The following is a 23,432-nucleotide window of genomic DNA, read 5'->3' on the forward strand; positions in this document are numbered from 1 at the left end:
GGTGACCTGCACATGACTGTTACTGCCCTTTTCATAGCCAAGAAAGTCCATGAGTCTGTGAATACAGTCCTGGTAATAATCATGGCCCTACTGTAAAGAAGCCATTGTACTTCTTCAGATAGGATGAACTGCCTACCTTCTACTGATGACTGTAGAAATCCTGTTCCTATCAACCCCCAGGATAAAATTGTGCAAGCCCCAGAATAGGTAATCAAGCATATAAGAACAGCACCATTTATTCCAGAATTTCTGATAAACAGTTTTGATCTTAAGTATCCTTCCATTTGGCCTATTTTATGGTTGGATGTCAAAATATTTATTAAAGAGTTCTGACACAAAAAATGAATTAGTCTTTCTACTGATAACACTAATACTATAACAATGAATACTGCACCCCAGTTCTCTTACAAGGAGTTCAAATACATTTCTGTAATCAACTGTCAGCTTAAGAAAACAACAGTTCTCACAAACTCCATGAATCAAAATTTCACAATTCAATGTAACTTTCATTTCTGTTACAAGTAAAATGGCACCAGTACAGTTTCACAGCGCATCTTCCAGCAAGAGTTGGCTCTTACTATTCTTAAAATACAAGAGGGACTGAAAGACAGTAAATATCTCTATTAGTTCAAAAGCCTGATCTTCAAAAGCTTGATCTGCCCCTTCCTAGAAAGACTGTTTTCTCTGCTACTGAGTGGTAACCAAACCAGAACCAGCTCCTGTTTACCTGACTTGACGGGCTGAGGAATGAGAAATGTGTGAAAGATGAGGAAGAAGCAAGCAGGCTTCTGTTTGACAGAGGAGATTGTCATAATCACAGGGCTGTGACTGCTGGAATGCAGCTTCCTGCACTCACCCGCCGCATTGCTCATTAGGCATTTAGCATGTGCCTCCTTGAGCTGTCCTGCCTTTTTATGGGCTTGTCCAGCCAGGATCACACTATAAACTCCTCAGACCTGTTTCTTTTCTTTTCTTCCCCCACCCCCTTTTTTTTAATCCTCAGCACTTAACACAGAGCTTTACACACAGCAGACAACCAATAAATGTTTATGGTGATGGGTTAATAAACAGTATTGTTTGGCACACGTACACTCACATATACTTTAACAAATTTTAATTTCCCATGACTATTCTAAAACTGATCCTCTTGTCTGCTTGTCTCTCACAGTAGCCAACTTTCACTAGTATTCCTTATTAAAACAGTTGCCCTTTCTAAGAACTACATATTAAATATGTGTTCAATAAAAACTGGGAAGTAGTTTTGTGGAACCTGGACACTAGGATATTGCTGTTTCTAAAAATCAGTAGACAGCTAAATTGATGTAACACTATAATGATACTGAATAGAATTCAATCATTCTTGTGTTTAATAAGGAGATTATGATCTTATATTCAGAATCATTATAGCCGAAATTCTCATCATATAATGATGAAAAACAAAATTAGGCTATTTTAGCCATGTGTTTATTTATATTTTCGGTACAATAAATGTTAGTAAGCAGCTGTTAGATATTTATATAGTCTTTAGTAAGTACCACTGGGCTTATCAATCCATAATTTTACTGGTTTTATTACAATTTTCTGGGTGTAACATATATAGGCAATATTAAAACATACATGTGCATTTAATGAAGGACAGTGCCTAAACATATTTATAACAACTGAGCACACATGTCCAACCCAACATGCTAGGAAGTGAAGAACATGAGCTAACTAAAATGAGCTCACTGCTTCCTACAGGTGTCTGGATACACTATAGAAAGTGGGAGTATATGACTAACGTTCATTCAGGTTTTGGGTTAGATCAAAGCAATAGCACACAAATTCCTATTTCTAGACCTTGGGGGTCTTTACCTTTTAACTTTATTTAGGATCATGCTATTCTACTCTCAGTGCCAAAATTATCCAACCCAGAAGTATGTTTGAACTTGCCTGATTTGGGACTGCTTGGGACATGTAGTGCAAGGACAAGTTCTAGGGCCCGATCCCAGAGGCCCCACTTCCCATCAAGTGCCCTGCTTGTGGCCTGGGAAGGTAGTAGAGGACCAACAAAAGCCTTGGGACCCTGCATGGGAGACCCAGAAAAAGCTCCTGGCTCCTGATTGTGGATGGGCTCAGTTCCAGCCTTTGTGGCCACTTGGGGAATGAATCAGTTGACGGAAGATCTTTTTCTATGTCCCTCCTCCTCTCTGTATATTTGACTTTCCAATTAAAAACATTAATAAATCTTCAAAAAAAAAAAAAAAGACAGGTGCTAGTCTGGAGTCTCAAGGCCTATGTCTGTTCTTGCCTGGGCTCCGTGAACCTGGCCCATACAACTTTCCAGTTCATCTTCCTCACCACAAAATAAAAGGAACATCTTAAACTGGAAGGTTGCCACATTCAGAGAACATCTGAATTTTCTGATGGTGTTGATTAAAAAATGCATCTCCTCCTAACCCCCACCATCTCTGTTGATTCGGGGTGAGGACCAGGAATCTGCATTTGTAATGAGCATCCATGCACTCCTGCCGCTGGCACCACCAGCAACAGGAACTCTGGGTAAATGCTGAGACTTTTCCCCTAATTTCCAGGTGACCTCCAAGGTCCCTCCAAGTTCTAATAAAATCCTGACTATATTCAAAAAATGTGCAGAGGGTACACACACTGCTGAGTGAGCAGCTCATCATTTGTCACATAGTTTACTTTCCAGGCTTCTAAAATCAACATTTCAGGCTCTCAGTCGATTTCTAAAAATTGGCCATGTAAGAAACAACCTGAGCTCATTTTACCAGTGTTTTTCCAGAGCATTCTTGTCTCCACTGGAAAGTGATCTATTCAGCTGAGAGAGAATCAAAACTTTTAACCCCCAAACACAATGAATTTGTCTCTGAAAGAACACAAGATGGTTGGATAAGAAGATTAGAGGTTCATTAGTGGCCCAACGTAGACTCATTTTCTAGAAAAACAACACACATCATTTATCTGAAGAAGGAAACAACTGTTGTTTCAATTAATTGCATGATTTCCTTTAATATCATGGTAGTAAATCATAGACTAAAAATGTCTGCAGTAGTTCTCCCATAAAGATATACAATTTGGGACTTTCCTTTATCATGGTGAAGGTTTTGACAGGGGCAAAAATGTTTTTTCTTAATAAATACAATGACAAAAACATGTCTTTTTGGAGGGTGCCAAGGCTGGACTCTGAAAGACAACATTATGGGGAGAAAAACAGATCTGTGAAGTATAGACAAAAAATAATTAATTGAAATAACTAATTAGAACTTATTTACATGTATTTTTATGTACGCTCAAGCAGACATTTCCACAATGTTTCTAAATTAAAGGGCATTTGTAGTAGGGAACACTCCACATGTTGGATCAAAGCAAGTAACATTCCTCCTAGTCTCTTTTTGAAACTTTTCAGAGTGTATTCAATTCATAGGAACAAAAAACTATCTCACAAGAAAACCCACTGGCCTTTTTTTTTTCCTCATTGCTTCCCACCCCACTTCAAACCTCTAATGAACAACACACCCTGAAGAGCTTCGCCTCCCCTCAGATACACTTTTGGAAACAAATGTAACAATTCAACTGAAATCCCATTTTCTGCACGTACAGTCCGTTCCCCAAATGGCCTTTCACTAAAACACCCCGAAGAATCTGTTGCTGGGGGTCCAAAGAAACTGTGGCATAAATCTCCACAAAAGCACAATCTTTCCTCTAACAAGTACCGGTGAGCTCAAGTGGCTGCCATGTGGTGTTACAGAAGCTGAGACTATGCGGAGCAGCCAACCGTCTGCTCTGTGCTTCTCGGCTCCCTCCTTTGCCCTCCTTCCACAGGGCAGCGGTGGGAAAACTCAGGGGGCAGAAGAAGGCAGCAGTAACAGGAGCTGCAATGCACTCCACCGCTTCCCTGGCATGACAGTCAAGCTAGCTTCTTTCTGTGTCTTACAGCAAGCTAATGTGATTAAGTCAATTCAGGATTTTTGTATTTCAAAGTAAAAATGCTCTAAGAATCAAAATGGGCAAAGGAAAAGAAAGACAAGGCGTCTCTGTAATGGGGAGAGAGAGAGACTGAGAGCACACAGCTTCACTTGCTCTGCTGAAAAATAAAGAGAGGAAAACACCTGTCAATTTTCAGAGTCATGGGGAAGGGACAGACATCCACAGGAAGAGAGAGGCACCTTCCCCACCTCCCTTTCCCACTGTGTCCTGGCAAGGTCCAGCAAGCCATGGTAAGCACCACATAAAATGTTGCTCAAAGGCCTGGGCTTTGATCATATTCTCTTGATACCAGATTTTCCAAAATAAAGGCAATCAGAAATGGAGGCTCAAAGACTTGGCATTTTATTAGACTTAGGGGGGGAAAGTCATGAAGAATTTAGCTTTCCTCGCTTAGTCTATAATCATTGGCCCATTAAGTGATTAAGTATTGAACATACACTTAAAAAAACCAAAGTGTTACATCTGGCATATAATTGAAAGTTTTGTTTATTCAGTCCAGGATTAGCACAGATCTGGGCACAGCGTTTAAACAAAGGATTGTTTGGCACACGACAGAGCCATTTGTTCAATGTAACTCTGGTATCCATTAAAGGAAGTGGGAGCAAAGTTAACGGGGCCCATGGCTGGCATCTTCCACATAGTAGAGGATAGAGCTGAGATAATGGTGAGACTGATTGCATGCATTTGATTGTAGGTAACATGGTAGGACTGATGCTACAGATTTCTATGTAGTCATATACGAATGAGGAGCTCAGGGTCACACAAGAAACACTGACTTGGCAATCTGAGCCTAAAAGTTTTCTTGTCTCAAGCATCTAAGTCACTCAGCCTTTGGGACAAGGTGGTGAGCCAAAAAGTGGAAGATAGTAACTTAGTCATCAAATCAATTAAGATATTAAGCATTTGGATGGAGACTCAGTTACATACACGTAAGTGAACAAAGTGGGGAGATTCAGAAAAATCAATTGTATACTATTTGTAATTGCTAGTGATAGCATGGTAAGCTACTGACAGTTCTTTGTTGAGTTTATGGGCCTGCTTTAGAATGCAACACTTCCCGAATGATTTCCTTTGTAAGGTTCTAAGGCCCTTTCCGCAGAGATGGAAACCTTCACAGATAAGAGGGATATACATTCTCAAACACAATCCTGAAATACACTGACAGGCTGCTCTGAAAGCTATGCTAACATTTATTTCTGTTCATCGGAAAAGAGTTGTTTTATGCTCATCTACAAATTTTATAGCAGTGAGAGACAAAATATGAGAAATTGTCATTACTTGTTAGCCAAGCCGTTGACTCCTAAATTTCCACTGCACAGAGGGCTGACAACTAAAAATTATAAATAAAACTTGAGGGAAACAGTTCCTACCGTGGCTGACACACATTTAGGTTAACTTAAGCTGGCACTTGTAGAATGGACTGCAGCTGTTGCGAGGACAGCTATGGCTTTAAGAATATAACAGAAGTAAATAACTCCTCTTGAACAAAATGCATGTACCCAACTAAAGAATTTTCCTGTCAGCACAGCAATGTGGCAAATGTTGTAAAGTATTACACACAATATATTCACAGAGACTGAGACTGGAACCAAGGGACATCAACTGTCCAAGACAGGCTCTCTATGAAGCATAATCACCTTGGCTAAGGCAATCAAAGAAAAACAATTGAGAAAAGCCAAACTAAATACTGACTGGTTTAAGATCTAAAGGTATCCTTTAAGTTGTTTGGTGAATATGTGTTTTGGTTTTTGACCTTTATTTATTAACTTTTTTGGCACTGGATATTTAAATAGCTAAGTAAGTTTTGACTTGTGGGGCCTAGGTCATAAGAGTGTTAATGATACTATATTCAAGTTAGAAAAAAGGTGTGTCAAGTGACTACTGCTGATTGAAAATAAAAACTGGCTAAATTCTACAATGTTTGTTTAATCTCATGGAATGCTATTATTAGGATTATAAATTGCGTGAAATAAATTAATAAATACCGAGTAGGTTCCAACTTAGGTTGAGAAGTGTTAAGATTATTGGTCTTTCAAGTAAACAATGATTGAGAACCTAAAGTCAATATTTAGTCAAAATTTATCTTGAAAGGCAATAAATCTTGATTTTTGCTAAGGCAAGTAAGTAAATATGTGCTCTCTTCTAGAAATTCTGGTTTTCTATCTACAAGTATCTGTTGAGTTGTAATATAATGTGCAACATAACACATGTCACAGACTTTCACATCCAAACACATGATTTGTTATTGAGTTATTCTTACTTTTTTCTCATAATAAGATCTTTCATAGCAGTGTTTGTATTAGTGTAAAATAAGTTTAATAATAAAATGCTATAAGTTTAGCTCTAGTGTATTTAAAACAATTTAGTATGTTTTCCATCCTTGTTTTCTTCTATCAGTCCACAGCTTCTCATTTACTTCTGTATCCATTGACTCCACTGCTGACCCAGTTCCCCACTATTGCACCTGGGGAAGCAGGGAAAGATGGAGCTTGGGCCCTGCCACCCATGCGGGTGATCGAGATGGACTTCTAAGGCCCAGCTAAGCCTGGGCCGAGCCTGGGCTGCTAGAGTGATCTGAAGAGTGAGTCAACAAGTATTACATCTTTCTCTGGGTATCTCTACTCTCAAATAAGATTAAAATACATAAGTTTGGTGGCTGGATCATTGGCATAGTGTGCTAATTCTCCACCTGCAGCAGATACCACATATGGGCATTGATGCGTGTCCCGGCTGTTCCACTTCCAATTCAGCTCCCTGCTTGTGGCCTGGGAAAGCAATGGTTCAAATCCTTGGGTCCCTGCACCTGTACTGGACACCTGGAAGAAGCTCCTGGCTTCTAGCGTCATACCTACCTAGATCCAGACATTGCAAAGATTTTGGGAGTGAATCACAGGATGAAAGATCTTTCTCTCTCTCTTTTTTTCTTCCTGTAAATCTGCCTTTCAAATTATAAAATAAAAAACTTAAATAAAATAAATCAGTAAATATATTTTTTAAGAAGGGTAAATTTAAAAATTAAAATAACAAATAAGCAATAAATATGTAAATAGATGAGTGCTTATCATAGACCAGGTACTATTATAAGCACATTACACACATATTCACGTATGTATTCATAATCTTCATACCATTTCTGTAAGGTCTATATTATCCCATTTTACAAATGAAGAAGTGAAGCAGTGTGATAAAATAACTCTGACTATAGTTACACAACTGGCAAAAAGACAGTGCCTTTCAGAAGTGTCTGATATCGCACTCTATGAACAACACCAAGCAACTAAAAAGGTGAATTTCCATGTAGCTATCCTTGTTGAAGGTATAAAAACTGGTTGCCTGTGGATGGCAAAATAACAAGGATGGAAAATGTGTATCAATTTATACAAAAGAAGATAACTTAGTTCACCAATGAATTTAGCATAGGACCTTATTAGCATTAGCTGGACTTCTAAATATGGAGGGTGAAGGGGGAACATGAGGGAAAGCAGAGGCCATGGGAAATGAGCAAGTGGGGAAGCTATCAAAACATGGATATGGAGGTCAAAGGGATGCTGGGCCTGGAGGAACACAGGGGATTTTGGACAGGGGAATAAAGTCCAAGTCAGAAAGATGAGGACATGCGTGGGAAACATTGAATCTGCTAGCTATCTGGGATTCACTGTAAGTAGAGAGGTGTTGTTAAAAAAAAAAAAGAAAGAACTTAAAATGATACAAATAGAGTTAAAACATAAGAATTGCAAATGTTTAGAGTGAGCAATCCTTACTGATCAACAACAAATAGGAACAGAGGATTGGTTTTATGAAGTAGTGGGCAAAGCCGTTAGCTGCAAGGCCTACATCCCAGACGGGTGGCAGTTCATGTCCCTCGCTGCTGCTCTACTTCCAATCCAGCTCCCTGCTAATGACCTTGGAAAGCAAGTTTAGGCCCTTATACTCACGTTGGAGACTCATATGAAGCTCCTGTCTTTGGGCTGGCTCAACCCTGGCCATTGTGGCCATCAGAAGAAAATCTCTCTCTATAGCTCTGACTTTGAAACAAAGAAACAAACAAACAGGCAAATAAATCTGAGTGGTTTGAAACACAATAGCAACTCGAGCTTGAAATGATTAGCTGGCAAAGAAAAAAAAATCAGATTGGGAAAAGAATCAGTTGTAAAGTTATTGCATGAATCTGAGCTTGGTTGGATGGTGGGCACACACAGTGTTTCTAAGTGGAGGAAGATTTTTGTCCCAATAGGGGATATCTTAAATGTTTGCAGACAGTTTTCATTGTCACAAAAAGGTGGTTGGGGAAAGCTATTTACACCTAATAGGTTGAGCCTAGAGATATGAACAAACTTTTTACAATGTACAGCACAGGCCCTACCCAATAAGGAATTATCTGCCCCCAAATACACAGTGTCCTTGCTGAAAAACACTGGTACAGTACAAAGAAAAGAGGGCAAAATAAAAGATCTGACTACTGAGCCTACATCATCCCTTTCATCTGTCAGCGACAGCTAGACCATGCAGTCCAGGAAGAAGGGGAAATGCTTTCACAAGTTCTACTTTCTTATCCAAAGAAAATGATTCATGATGCTAAGTTTAAGAAGTGCCATGGAAGAGAGGCTTCATCTACAACACAGTACTCTCTCCTAGGCAGCCTCCTGGTAACCTCTGCACCAGTTGAGCCTCTTTCTCCATAAATCAATTTGGTGAAACACTTGCCCGTGAAGACTCCTGTTTGAGAAACAAGTGAAGAAACAGAAAGGGTTTAGTTAAGTTGATTATTTCAGATACGAAAACTGTTAGTGGTGGCCCTGATGGCCGTCTGTCATACTTCACCCTCCTTTCTCTGGCTGGTCTACCTTAAACATGGGGGTGCCAGGACGTGATCCCAGACAGGGACAAAAAGCCCGTCTAGCCTGCAGCTTCCTTCATACATCGTGTCCCATCAGGGTCTCCTCTGACTTCCTCTTCGTGTCACTGCTTATGCTTCATGCCTGCTTCTCTTTCCTTATATTTCAGGAGAGCTCATCGCTTTGAACTTTACAGTTTCTTTAAAACACAACCTTTCCTGTTCTTTGCTGAAATCAACGAAAAGAAAAAATCCTGACAGCATCTCTTAGAGTAATTTCTACCTCAGCTATTTTAGTAATGACAACAATTTGATAAAATTAAAGTCATGAGAGTGGATCCAAATAGTACTAGAACAGTCTGAAAGTGAAAAGGATCACTTTCATCAGCCTCTTCTAAATCCAGGCCTGAATTTCCTCATTTTCACCCCAAACTAAATTCTTTATGTTCTACAGATTTAGGAACTGCCTTGGTCTCTTTTCTTTATTCTTTTCCTTAAGCCTCCTTGGCAAAATTTTCTGTCTCTCTAAAAAACACCCATTTGTGAACATCTCCAAAACTTTGTTTTAACTAAAAGTTTGGCCTATGCAGATGGGCTACTTTTATCAGGTTAGTAAGAATCCACAGGCAAGACAGGAAATATTTACAGGTGGGAAATGTTTATTTTCTGAAATTCCATGTTGCTGTTGGAAAGGGATTGCCTAGAGTAGTGCTCCCAACTTTTCAGCCTTCTTCACAGACAGGGTAATGAGCCATCTGATGGGGAGTTTAGAAGGAGGAACCTGACTTTCAGGGTGCACATTTTATATTTTCTGTACTATGAGGGCACAGCCTTAGAGATACCACCTGTGACCAGGTGAGTACGTCTGGCTAATTCAGGGCCACATTATATAACAACTGTGTTCTAGAAAGAACACACATATTCTAGGACGGATAAGAAAAGGGATTATTTATTATGTTGTTAAGCCCTTGGAGGGATGATAACTCAGACAGGTAGCATCTGATAATGGGAAGGGGAGAGGGTGGGAGGACCAGCACTTGCATGTTGGTGGGCCAAGGCTGAGGTGAGCAGCCACAGTGCAGTTAGCCTCCAGGGGCTGCCAGGTACCACTTATTCAAAACTCTTCATCCTAAAAACTGGTGAGAAACATCATTTGCTCTAAGGTTTCCTATTCATGGAGAGGCTTCAGTAAAACTTCTCTTCATCCAAGAGATTCCCTTGGGGAATCTCCCCATAGTTTCTGAGGGAAAAAAAAAGCAGTGATGTATAATATTTCCGAGTTAAGGTATGCAACTTTGAGTCAAACCACTACTTGCTAACATTTGAATTGTATATAGCTAAGGCAGTTTAATTGTCCTTCAGATTGCATCAAAGATGTTAACCCAGCCAAGTTGGGAAGGCTCCGGTGACAGAGCTATAAACACAAGATTGTGGTGCTAATCCATCACTTGTCTCACCACATCTGATGTCTCCTACCTACCACATCATATATGTTTATTTGGGGTTGGGGGAGCTGGTCTGTAAAAGTATGTGGTTCAAGAAGGACATTCTGATTGACAAAAAGAGAGAGAGACCAGCACTTTCCAACCAAGACTCTCCTATTTGTCAAAGGTGCTGACCGAATGACTTGAAAGGGAAATGGGACTGGAGCCACAGTGTAATAGGTTAAGTCTTCTCCTGTGGTACCAACATCCAGTACAGGCCCTGGTTCCTGTTCTAGTTGCTCCACTTCTGATCTAGAGGCCTGTTTGTTGACTGGGAGAGCAATGGAGGATGGTTCAAGTCTTTGGGCCCCTTGCATCCATGTGGGAGACCCAGAAGAAACTCCTGGCTTCTGGATTCTGTTGGCTCAACTCCAGCCATTGTGGCCATTTGGGGAGTGAACCAGTGGATAGAAGATCTCTCTCTCTCTCTCAATTTTTCTGTAACTTTGCCTTTCAAATACAAATAACATATATTTTTTAAAGTAAAGGGAAATGTTTTTCAGCAAGGTTTTTAGTTCAACTCCACATGATATATAGTTTCTTTACTGAACAAAATTGGTACAAGACACACAGTTGGTATATTGGTATGTATCTGGTTAGAATGTGATTTTTAGTCTTTCAGAAACTGATATAAGCCCACATATTTTAGGTTTTGAAATCCTACTTCTCTTTTTAGAAGTGGCATAAGGCACACACTAAATATTTTTCAGTTAACAATAAAATTGATTTTGTTGGCTACTTTTATGTACATTTAAAAAAGAAATACTTTCTATTTTAATCCATGATTTGAAAATAGTACTAGGTTAGAGACGGGGGAATGACAAAGTCCGCGTGCCTGTCCCTCATGCGACCTGCTTGACTTGGGACACCAAAAAGGCTGGGCCTGCCTGGCCATCTGGGGCTGGCCAGTTCCTTGCCTGTTCTGCAGCTGCTTGCTTCCCAAAGCACCCAGGATAATAGCACCAAAAATCTCACTCCGAAGCAGAGACAGCCAAGCTGGAAGCTATATGCCCAGTAGCTTCCTGGAAATGGTGAGTAGCTGAGAATTCCTTATTCTCTGTGGAGCAACCACATACATCATTTATCCCCTTTCACCCAGATTTTATTTTTGCTGGGAAACAATGTCCATTCAATATTCTGTACTACTAAAAAAATAAAGTAAAATAAGATGTATCTAGGCTTTGTCTTTGGTGTCTGGCAAGGAGCTTCTAAAAATCTCAATGTCTTTGTTATTCATGAGCCCCTTAGATCAAACCGAGGTTTATGCTAATGGACAACTCTTAGTAGGCCACTAAATAGCTTCAAGATGGGGGGTGGTCACCAGAAAGATCAACCACATGATTAGAGGACTGAGACTCTGAGCCAGCCTGACCACTAGAGAAGAGAAGGGGACTGGAGACTGAGTTCATTCACATGGCCAAAAGAAACCTCAATAAAGACTCAGTGGAGCTTCCTTCTTGACTGACATACTGATGTGTCAGGAGGGTGACAGGCTCTGATTCCACAGGGAGAGGACACAGAACTCTTGAGTTTGAGAAACTCCCTAAACTTGCCCTCCGAGTCTCTTCACTTGCCTATTCCTGATTTGTATCTTTTTTAATAAACCTGCTAAGTATAGCAAGTCTAAGTATAGCACTTTCCAGAGTTCGGTGAAATCAGTCTAGCAAATTACCAAATCTGAGAAACTTGTGGGAACCTCTAATTTAAAGACAGTCAGTCAGTCAGTCAATTAGCCAGTCAAGTCAGTGTGAGTAACCTAGGGACCACTAAACTTGGCTTCTACAGTGGAACAATCTTGCAGAGGAGTGAGTCCTTACATTCTAAGTCTGTGCTAACCCTGGTGGTTGGTGCAAGAACTGAACTTCAGTGCACCAGTTGGGGTTGAAACAGAATATGCACAGGTGGCAAATAAACTCTGACAGGCCAGAACAGGGAACTGTACCTTACATTTGAGGAATCCCAATTTGCCCAAGAAAAGATAATATGGCTAAGTGAGTTTGGAAACACTGCATACTATCCCTCACCTTAGTATAACACAGGCTTTGAGAGATTCTGTAGTCAAAAATGAAAAAACAAACAAACAAAAAAGACAGTTCCTGGAAATCTGTAAAATTGTAACTGGTTTCCCAAAGGGGCACATTTGGGGTCCACTATTGCATTCACTTTTTTAAGCAACCTAGATTATCAGTCTCACTACATGTTCATTTTATCTGCAGAGAACTCCAACCCGGGTTTCCTAGAAAAGATAATGAAAGTAGAAGACCCACTGATAGGAGGTTCAAAAGAGAGATGGTCAGAAATACTTAGCATGTACTCTTGCAGGCCAGATACAGAGCTAAGGAAATACAATGGACAAAACTGACACCGTCCTTGCTATTTGGCATCTGCAGCCAAGTGGGGGTAGCAGGCATTAAATAACAGTTACACAAGTGACAATACAGTCCCATCTATGATCAGGTATGGACACTAAGGCAGCATTATAGTAGAGAAAATTTAATGAATAAATGGGCTTTATATCAGATTAGGGCTGGAGAAGGTGTTCTTGAGAAAGCAATATTTAAGTTGTGACCTTAATAGTGAACTGGAGTACTGGAGTGGAAGGCAATATTCTAGAAAGACAGAAGAAGCTCCTGGCTTCCAGCCCCAGACCTGCCTAACTACAGCTATTGTGGCCACCTGGGGAGCCACCAGTGGTTGAAGAGTGACCCAGTGGTTGAGGATCTCTCACTGTCTCTCCTTCAGTGTGTAGCTCTGCCTATTAATGGACTAGGCCAGTGATTTCTCAAACCCTGTACATTCAAACCTACTGGAGAACTTGTTAAAAACTCCAGAAATTCCGATTTCAACAGGTATCACGAAGGGCCCATTTGCCCTTCCCTACATCTCATTCATGGATCTGATGTAAATGATGTTCAGATCACACCTAGAAAGATTCTTCTCTATAACCCCTTCAAATAGATAAATCTTAAAGCCACCAACAGAATACAGTACAGACCTGCATCTAGAACCATAACAAACTGATTCACACATAGGCTGATATCCCTGATCCTAGGACTCAGGGCTTAGCATGACTGTTCCAGTTTTGAACTGCCAATGCAGGAAGCAGTTTCATGCTGTTTTGTTTTTGCAATAGTCTGATTTCCTGTGTTTACATTTCCTGTGTTAATGTATTCCAAAGTATAAACACATATAGACAGAACTTTCAGTTTACTCTCACACCTCTATTTCTGGCATTGTATGTGGTCCATGTTTGTTTAATGCATTAATGATCTGATGAAAATATCAATACAAGAAATAAGACCAGGCCAGCACTGTGGCGCAGTGATGCTGTCATCCCACAGGAGCCCCAGTTCCTGCCTCAGCTGTCCCATTCCCAATCCAGCTTCTTTCTAATTGCCTCAGGAAGAGCAGCAGATGATAATCCAAGTACTTGGGCCCCTGGCAGCCTCTTGGGAGACCCAAACGAAACTCCTAGCTCCTGGCTTCAGCCAAGTTCAGCCCCTGCCGTTGCTTCCAGTTGGAGAATAACCAGATAGGAGACTCCTCTCTCTTTCTCTGTTTTTTTCTTCCTTCTGTAACTTGGAATTTCAAATAAGTAAAAAAGATCTTTAAAAAAGAAACAGATTGATATTGCCATATTAATTTGTTTGCTTATATAGAGATGTATTTTTAAAATGCTTAAGTTTTCACTTAAGCATCTTTCTGTCCCTAGACAGCAAAATGAATTGCATTAGAAAGCCTCACAGGTAGCTCTTACTTGTAGGTCCATGAAAAGCTTAGTTTTTAAAGGAACTTAGCAAGAAATCAAGGAGGTTCTTGACCTTGGCTTATCCTAAAACCTCACCGAGGCTAATTTATCTCTTGGGAAAAGCCAGTAAATAAAAACATTTAATTTATTGTAGAGTCCAACAGTACATTAACACTTTCTTTAGAAGTTAAACGGAAATGAGCACATGATGAGAACAATGTTATCCAAAAAGGAAGCTACAAAAAGGGACAAGAACTTTCCAGACCAAAGTATAGCAACAAAGACCGGGAGAAATGAACCACTTAAAAAAAAAAAAAAAAAAAAAAAAGAGCACAGCTATGGCCTATGAAGTTCAGGAAGGTCTATCAAAAGATCCATAGCTTCTGAAATTCAAAATGATTTTATTCTTCTGAAACATATCAAAGACGAACATGTGACTCCTATGATGAGAATACCAGGAATAAATCAAAAAAGCAAATTTATATCCTGTAAAATCAAACGGTCTCCTTATATAAAGTGATCAAATCTCTTTGTATTTTAGGATGTGGAATGGTTTGAAACATAAATTATATAATAGTTTTCTTTCATAGATTCACATTACTATTTCAATGTGTATTCATATTCTCCTTATATATTTATTTTTATTTAATTTTTTTTCTAAATCTAGAAACTCAGACGAAAAAAAGGACAAAACTTAGGCAATTTATCCAATGACAGATATCAGAGCCAGGAAAAGAATTCCCGTCGTTAATGGTTTAAGTTCCATTCTCGAAAAACAAAAGGTCTTACTTATTAAATAAGGTTTAAATAGAAGACTACATTAATCTAATTTTTTAATCTTTTAGATATTTAAGGAATCAGAAAATCAGATAAAAAGACACTACAGAGAATACGACTGTTTCCTCTAACATATGCTAGACAGTGTTGGAAGAATTGGAACGTCGAAGACCTTAAAGTCCAACTGTGTGTTATAATTACTTATTTACTTGTTTAGCTTCCAATTCTTTAAGTTGTGTGAGAACACAATGGGAATGTCTTGTTCTCCACGCACAGTGCACAGCTTCAATAAACATTTGCAGAAGGGATGAATGAATGAATCTCTTTATCTTACAGACAAGAAACCTCTAGATCAGACAAGTTAAGTGACTTGCTTTCAGTTCAAGATTTCACCTCTTCCAGGCTTCTTGGCCAATCCACTCACCATTCTATTCATTTTAATTTATCACCACTGAATTTTTTTTTTAAAAAGATTTATTTACTTTTATTGGAAAGCCAGATATAAAGAGAAGAGGAGAGACAGAGAGGAAGATCTTCCAACCACTGATTCACTCCCCAAGTGGCTGCAATGGTTGGCACTGAACTGATCTGAAGCCAGAAGCCAGGAATTTCTTCTGGGTCTCCCAAGTGGGTGCAGGATCCCAAGGTTTTGGGCCATCTTCCTCTGCTTTCCCAGGCCACAAGCAGGGAGTTAGATGGGAAAGGGGCCTCCAAGACATGAACTGAAGCCCATATGGGATCCCGGCACATGAAAGCTGAGGACTTTAGCACTAGGTTACCATGCCAGGCCCTGATTTGTCTTAAATGGGGAAAGTCGAATCTACCCACAGTATTGTTACCTTGGCCCAAGAGAATTACAGGGTAATTCTATTTTGTCTCCTACATGGTGGCCTTCAAGTACGTGGAGGCGATTTTTGTGTCTTCCCTAGTTTAGGTTACATTTGCATGCTACAGCTTTCAGTCCCTTCACTATCTCAGCACATACTGAGAGTTCTTAAGGAGCAGAATCTATTACTGAACTTTGAGAGGTGGCATGGCCAGGGCAGAAGTGAGGATATGTTCTCTTCTTTCTGTTTTGATCCATTTATCCAGCTCATGTTTCAGAATCTCAAAAGCAGTTGTTGGCCCGGTGCGGTGGCGTGGTGGCTAAAGTCCTCACCTTGGACACACCGGGATCCCATATGGGTGCTGGTTCTAGTCCTGGCTATTCCACTTTCCGTCCAGCTCCCTGCTTATGGCCTGGGAAAGCAGTCGAGGATGGCCCAAAGCCTTGGGACCCTGCACCTGCGTGGCAGACCTGGAAGATCTCCTGGCTCCTGGCTTCGGATCGGCGCATCAGCACCAGCCATTGCAGTCACTTGGGGAATGAATCATCGGATGGAAGCTCTTCCTCTCAGTCTCTCCTCCTCTCTGTATATCTGACTTTATAAAAAAATAAATAAATCTTTTTTAAAAAGCAGTTGTCAAAACTGCTTTATGGTAGCTGCAAAATTGATAACTATGCCTATGATATTTTTATCTGGGTGATTATTATAAGTGAATAAATACTAAAAATAGCTAACTCTATTTGGCGCTTACTTACGTGCCAGATACTCTTATAAACTCTGTAAGCACATTTATTCTCACTTCTAAGTACTAAGGTAGATATTCACACATCAGAGGTAAAGATGAGGGTCAGAGAGGTTAAATAATCTGGAGGGTTACGGAGCTAGTGAGAGCTGTAAATGCACAGTCTGGCTGCGGAGTCCTTGCTCTTTATTACTAAATGATTTCATTTCTCATTATTATTGTGTACCTTTACTGACAACCTTCTAGCTGAGAAGTGAGCCATTAGCCACAACTCTTGGGTAAGACTGCCATTTACAAAACGATGTAGCTTAAACTCTGATAAACTGATTTTCTGTTTTAGAGTTTTGCAAGATGCTTTGCTTTTTTTTTTTTTGTAAAGATTTATTTATTTTTATTACAAAGTCAGATATACAGAGAGGAGGAGACACAGAGAGGAAGATCTTCCGTCCAACAATTCACTCCCCAAGTGGCTGCAACAGCTGGAGCTGAGCCAATCTGCAGCCAGGAGCCAGGAGCTCCTTCTGGGTCTCCCATGCAGGTGCAGGCTCCCAGATCCTTGGGCCATCCTCGACTGCCTTCCCAGGTCACAAGCAGGGAGCTGGATGGGAAGTGAGGCTGCCAGGATTAGAACCGGTGGCCATATGGGATCCTGGTGCGTGCAAGACGAGGACTTTAGCCACTATGCTATCACGCCAGGCCTGCCAGATGTTTTTCTAAATACTAATGAACCTGGCCTAATAATCTACCATCTCTCATTTTCCTTTGTGCATCCTGTAAAAATCCTGAGATTGCAGTACATAACCACACTTTGAAAAATGCCAATTTTATCTTTGATAAGTGGTGGTAAAAACCAAGATGATTTTCCCAGAGTTTAATTCCCTGGGAAATGTAAAAAGAACATTTTAAATATGGTAGGATGTGGGGAACGACTTCAGACTCTATAGAATAGGGAATGCTGCAGCAGAAGCAAAGACCAGGGATGCGATGGCCTCCAAACCAGTGGTCAGAATGGTCTGAGCCCTGATCAGCCATTCTAATTCTCCTGCTCTCTCCTTTTGAGCCTTCTCTACTCTTTCAGCAGGATGAAGAAGATTCTGTCAGCCTTTGAAGGGCAAAGTCTACACCTCACTCATATTTGTATACACCTGCAGGTACCTGGCAGAGCATGAGTGGCACACTTGAGGAGTTTAAAATGTCTTGTTGAGGGCCTGGCGGCGTGGTCTAGCGGCTTAAAGTCCTCGCCTTGAAAGCCCCGAGATCCCATATGGGCGCCGGTTCTAATCCCGGCAGCTCCACTTCCCATCCAGCTCCCTGCTTGTGGCCTGGGAAAGCAGGAGAGGACGGCCCAAAGCTTTGGGACCCTGCACCCGCGTGGGAGACCCGGAGGAGGTTCCTGGTTCCCGGCATCGGATTGGCGCGTACGGGCCCTTTGCAGCTCACTTGGGGAGTGAATCGGATGGAAGATCCTCCTCTCTGTATATCCGGCTTTCCAATAATAAAAAAAAAAAAATGTCTTGTTGAAATGAACCCTCCATTAAAACCGCTGTTACGGATGTTACTACTAGCAGCTCCTTGATGGTCATCTTCAAGACTGGGGAGCGCACACACACCACACACATACACAGAGACATACACTCTCACATCAAAGGAGGTGTCCTCTGAAACGGTCTGATGACTGACAATATAAAGTGAGAAGGCAACAACAAACCACGCTACTCTTATTTATCCAAACTTCACATGTTTGAGTGGCCTATCTTGGTGTTTTTTCACTATACTCCTCTGCTTGGCTATCTGCCTGCAAATAAATCTTCATGTTATTATTATTATAACTACCAAAAGAGAGGCAAATTTGAAAACAGCAGTAAAGGGGCCCGGCGGCGTGGCCTAGCAGCTAAAGTCCTCGCCTTGAAAGCCCCGGGATCCCATATGGGCACAGGTTCTAATCCCAGCAGCTCCACTTCCCATCCAGCTCCCTGCTTGTGGCCTGGGAAAGCAGTTGAGGACGGCCCAACGCATTGGGACACTGCACCCGTGTGGGAGACCTGGAAGAGGTTCCAGGTTCCTGGCTTTGGATCGGCGCATCGGCCCGTTGCAGCTCACTTGGGGAGTGAATCATCGGACGGAAGATCTTCCTCTCTGTCTCTCCTCCTCTGTATATCTGGCTGTAATAAAAAAAATGAATAAATCTTAAAAAAAAAAAAAAGAAAACAGCAGTAAAGATAAGTATTGGAATATCAAGGAAAGCTAACTGCCTTCTGTTCCCACATCTAATTTCTTTAGAAGATCTAGCACTTGGCCATGAAAAGACCACGTGAGAATGAGAACCCATTTGGGCTACCCTAGAATTTCTCCCCCCAGGAGCATAATATACAACTGCTCTGCTTGTTCCTAGAAACCAATAGATCTTCCTTTATACAGACCCAGGCATAATTAGCTCCCAAGTTCAGTTTCTCTATTTCTTAATAATTGCTATTCTGCATGATTTATCCCAAGGCCAGTGAGTAACTAACTAGGTCCAATATGGAAATATTGCTTACTTCCAGATTGGCAGCCATTTAATGAATAATTAACCACCCATACTTTCTATCAGGATGCTTGTATTGCTAGGGTAAAGGTATCCTTTATGTCTAAACGATGTCATAAAACAGGCCTTTGCCAGAAATACGCCCTCATTTATCACATGAAATGTCATGTGGGATTAACAAGGTCGATACTGTTTGTTTAATATATTTTTCTTTCATAGGGGCTTGAAATGATTTGTTTTTGCAGCTGTAGCAGAGTTAAATTAGGGATTTAGCTTTAGCTTAGCGAGTTGAGCATACATAACCAGGAGCTATTAATTACACATCTAGAGGCCTCTGGTCATCTTCCCACAGCCTGCAGCATCCTTGTGGTAAAGGGCTATAGCAGAAACAGCCCGACTGGATCTTCAGACAACGGACCAGAACTGAAGGGAGACGCAAAGCCTTGCTTTTCATTTCCTATCCCACACTCCCATCCAGCAACATGGAAACTTTATCAGTGGCACAGATTTTTTTTTTTTTAAGTTGAGCAAGGAATTTAAGAGAAAGTCTCTCAGCACAAAGTTTTTCCCGCAAACGAGAGAGTAAACAACAGTCAGTAACAATGAAGCCAGCAACAAAACATTATCGAGCACAGCTACTCAGTCCTCCAGCCCCTTGCTCTCTTCTCATGCTTTTCTTAGACGGCAGCGGCACAGGTGGACGGAGGGCAGTCAGCCCTAAAGACACACTTGCGGAAGACTGGCGGGACAATTCCACGTGTGGTCGACCTGCTTGTTAACGTCAGCTGGGAACAATCCCGGACCAGTTTTTGACGAAGGGGAAGGAAATAAAACAAGGGTGAGAAGGGGGAGGGGCAAAGAAAAACCGAGTGCAGTTCACACAAAAATCACACACACACACACACACACACACACACACACACTCAGATACACAAAGAGGGGGAATGCTGCCCCCACCTCAGGTCCTAACAACATGCTTCTTTATCAGAGGCTCATTGTCAATCAATTAGCCGAGGCAGCAGGGGTCTGCGAGGTGGGAACAATGGGCAGGCCTGTTGTATTACTATTTAATCACTTTTGCTAAATAAATAGAGCGGCCCTGAGGTGCTGTCATGTCAAGGGAATTTATCACCAAAAAAAAAGCTTCATTTTTCATTGGTCATTACTTTTTCCCCCCGTCAGGACAAGAGAGAGTTATTACTGTAGCCTTAAGTTCCATCTTTGTGTTTCTTGCCTTTGATTCCCTCTCGGACCCTGCCACTTTCTGGCACTAATTTGTCAGGCTGAACAAAGAGAGGATTTGTACCTCCTGTAAGGTCTCAATTAGGAATGGCTTCTGCTGTATTATGTGCCATTCAGGGAAGACACAATGCCGGTAATTACAGGAATTTGCACTAAATGGCTGAAGAATTCACAGCAAAACTTTTCCCCCCATTGGGTTTACCCCCTCCCAAAGGCTAGAGGGGGAAAAAAAAAAAAAAAGCAAAGCCCAAGCTCTTAAAGCCAAGGAAATGTAATTACCAACAGCAGTCCCAAGAGGTTAAATAGCAGCCAAAGGAGTAAAACCATAAAACTGACATTGTGGAAATGGTGTAGGGAATGCCTGCGGCACACTTTTTCTCTCACCGTCTCTGCCCTTAACATGTTACACCTCGCTTCAGTCTGCAGCAGTGTCCCGCTGGGGGCCATCCAATCTCACCTCCAAGAAACACTTCCAAAGGTGAACCATGCACGTCCCTGGGTCCTTTCCTAACTAGCTCTCCTTCCTTTCTTCTTCCCGCCCTTCTTAATTAATTACAAAGTCAGAGAAATGCTCAGCGAGAATCTCTCATCCACTGATTCATTCATCCAAATGCCCATACCAAGCTAGGCCAAAGCCAGGAGACTGAACATCTGTGTCTGTCACGGGAATGGCAGGGACACAAACACTTGGGACATCATCTGCTGCCTCCCAGGCGCATTAGTAACGACTTTTTTTTTTTTAAGGATTTATTTATTTTTTATTACAAAGTCAGACATACAGAGAGGAAGAGAGACAGAGAGGAAGATCCTCTATCCAATGATTCACTCCCCAAGTGAGCCGCAACAGGCCGGTGCGCGCTGATCCGAAGCCGGGACCTGGAACCTCTTCCGGGTCTCCCACGCGGGTGCAGGGTCCCAATGCATTGGGCCGTCCTCGACTGCCCTGATGCAAGCAACAGAATACCTGATTCTGACCAGCCACTCTGCAACGGGATATTGAGCATCCTAAACAGTGGATTAACCTGCTATACCACGATGCCTGTCCATAGGTTTCTTGATTGCTGGGAAATCACAAGAAAAATATCTGGGCTTGCAAGAGCCAGGAAAACAAATTATCTACTGATTACAGACAGGGAGGCACATATGCCAAATTCCTAAAGAAACAAAGCTTCTGCCTTATAAACAGATTCAAATATCATTCTGTGAATAACCACAATGCTGGCTTTATGGCATAATGGGTTAGGTAGCAGCTTCCAAAGCTGAATCCCATATGGACCCTGGTTGGAATCCTGGCTGTTCCACTTCTGATCCGGCTCCCTGCTCCTGTGCCTGGGCAAGCAGCAGCAGATGGCCCAAGTCTTTGGAACCCTGTACTCATGTGGGAGACCTGGAAAAAGCTCCTAGCTCCTGTCACCTGGCTTTAGCCTGGCCCAGCCCTGGCTGCTGTGGACATTTTAGAAGTGAATCAGCAAAAGGAAGATCTCTCTCTCTCTCTCTGCATCTCCTTTTTTCTATAACTCTGCCTTTCAAATAAAATCAATATTTAAGAATAAAGCCTAATTTAGATATTCCCAGAATAATACTTCATAAGAATCTTAATAATTTGCATAATAATTTGTTTTAGCATAAATATTTTAACATCAAATTCCGTGATGCCAAACAAAATTCTGAATCAACATAAATTATACCTTACTTTCTATGACAGTTTTTTTTTTCCCCAGAAATACTGTACTAAACCACACCAAATTAATTCTTAAACACCATTTCCCTGATGTATGCTCTACTGGTCAAGACTCTTCCAGAGGATGTGGTGGTTAAGACCCCATTTGGGGACACCTTAAGTTCTAGTCCCAGCCCTACCTACCATTCCAGCTTCCTGCTAATGTATACTCAGAGAGGCAGCAGGTGATACATTCAAGCACTTGGATCCCTGCCATGCACATGGGAAACTCAGATTAACTTCCTGGCTCCTGGCTTCAGCCTGGCCCCTCCCCAGCTGTAATAGGTATGTGGTCCAGCCCTGGGTGTTGTGGCTATTTGTGGAGTGAACTAGCAGATGGAAGATCTCTCTGTGTGTCTTTAGAATAAATAATGTTTAATCAGCTAATTTAAATGCTGAGTTCAATCATACAGTCTTTTTCTATATGTCAAAAATGGCTGGAGATTCGCAATTTCATTTCTTCTCTCCCGACCCCGCCCTGGACAATTCTCATCCCATGTGGGCCTCACTTCCGTAGCTCTGCCATAGCTTCCAGCTGGCAGCAGTCATTGATGCAGCTACTTAGTTGATCACCATCTTATCTTCCCTTAGGAGACTGCAAGGAGCACAAGGGCAGAGGCCACATCTGCTTTCCTGGAGCACTGCCTCATCTAGGGCAATTCAGGTTTCTGCAGTAAATGACAGAATGCATGAAAGAGCTTAATTCTCCAATTTCAGGACCCAGAATTAGTAAATATAAAGGCCTTGGAGGCAGACATGACCACCATAAGTGCCAGGAACAGAAAGAAAACCACTATGGCCAGAGCTTGTCAACTGCAGGCTTCAGAGCTGCAGAGGAAGCCATGGGATAAGCACACACATTCAAATATCACTATCACAAGGCTAAGAACATGTTACAACACAGTGTTACGGGGCGGGCATTGCAGAGCAACAGGTTAAGTCACTGGAGACACTGCATCCCATATCAGAGCGCCAGCGTGAATCCCATCTGTTACCATTTCTGCTCCAGCTTCCTGCTAACATACCTGGGAGACAACAATGGCCCAAGTACTAGAGTGCCTGTCTCCATATGGGAGACCTGGATAGAATTCCTGGCTTCCAGCTTCAAGCTGGCCCATTCCCGGCCATTACGGGCATTCAGGAAGTGAATAATCAGATGGTACCTCTCTTTCTCTCCCCCATGCTTTCAAATAAGTAAACTAATATATGGATACTTAACATGTATAATGCATATCTATCATATATACACAGTTCTGAACTAGTATATATTCTCAAAATTATAGTCTCAGACATTTTTGGATGGTGACGGCTCATTTCCTTGGTAGGGGGTTCTTTAAGCTTTAAAGAAGGATATAGGAAATTCTTTACTTATAGAAACAACTTTCGTGAAATACTCAGAAAGCCAATTGCAGTAGTTCATAGCTATAGAGCCAACATTGTGGCTCCCTGAATAGCTACTACATGACATCATAATCAAGAGCTACTCGGTACAATCATCCACTTTTAAAACCTAGCTACCCAAAATATTTAAAGAGAGATGGACT

General features: G+C 41.4%; 1 protein-coding gene across 1 annotated transcript in view; it reads right to left on the reverse strand.

Moving 5' to 3' along the window:
• Positions 1-23,432, reverse strand: part of PLEKHM3 (pleckstrin homology domain containing M3) — a 212,803-nt gene that overhangs the window by 124,678 nt on the left and 64,693 nt on the right. The gene's annotated exons all lie outside the window — the stretch shown is intronic.

The sequence above is a fragment of the Ochotona princeps genome, chromosome 5 (genome assembly GCF_030435755.1).
Source record: "Ochotona princeps isolate mOchPri1 chromosome 5, mOchPri1.hap1, whole genome shotgun sequence".
NCBI classification, from domain to species: Eukaryota; Metazoa; Chordata; class Mammalia; order Lagomorpha; family Ochotonidae; genus Ochotona; species Ochotona princeps.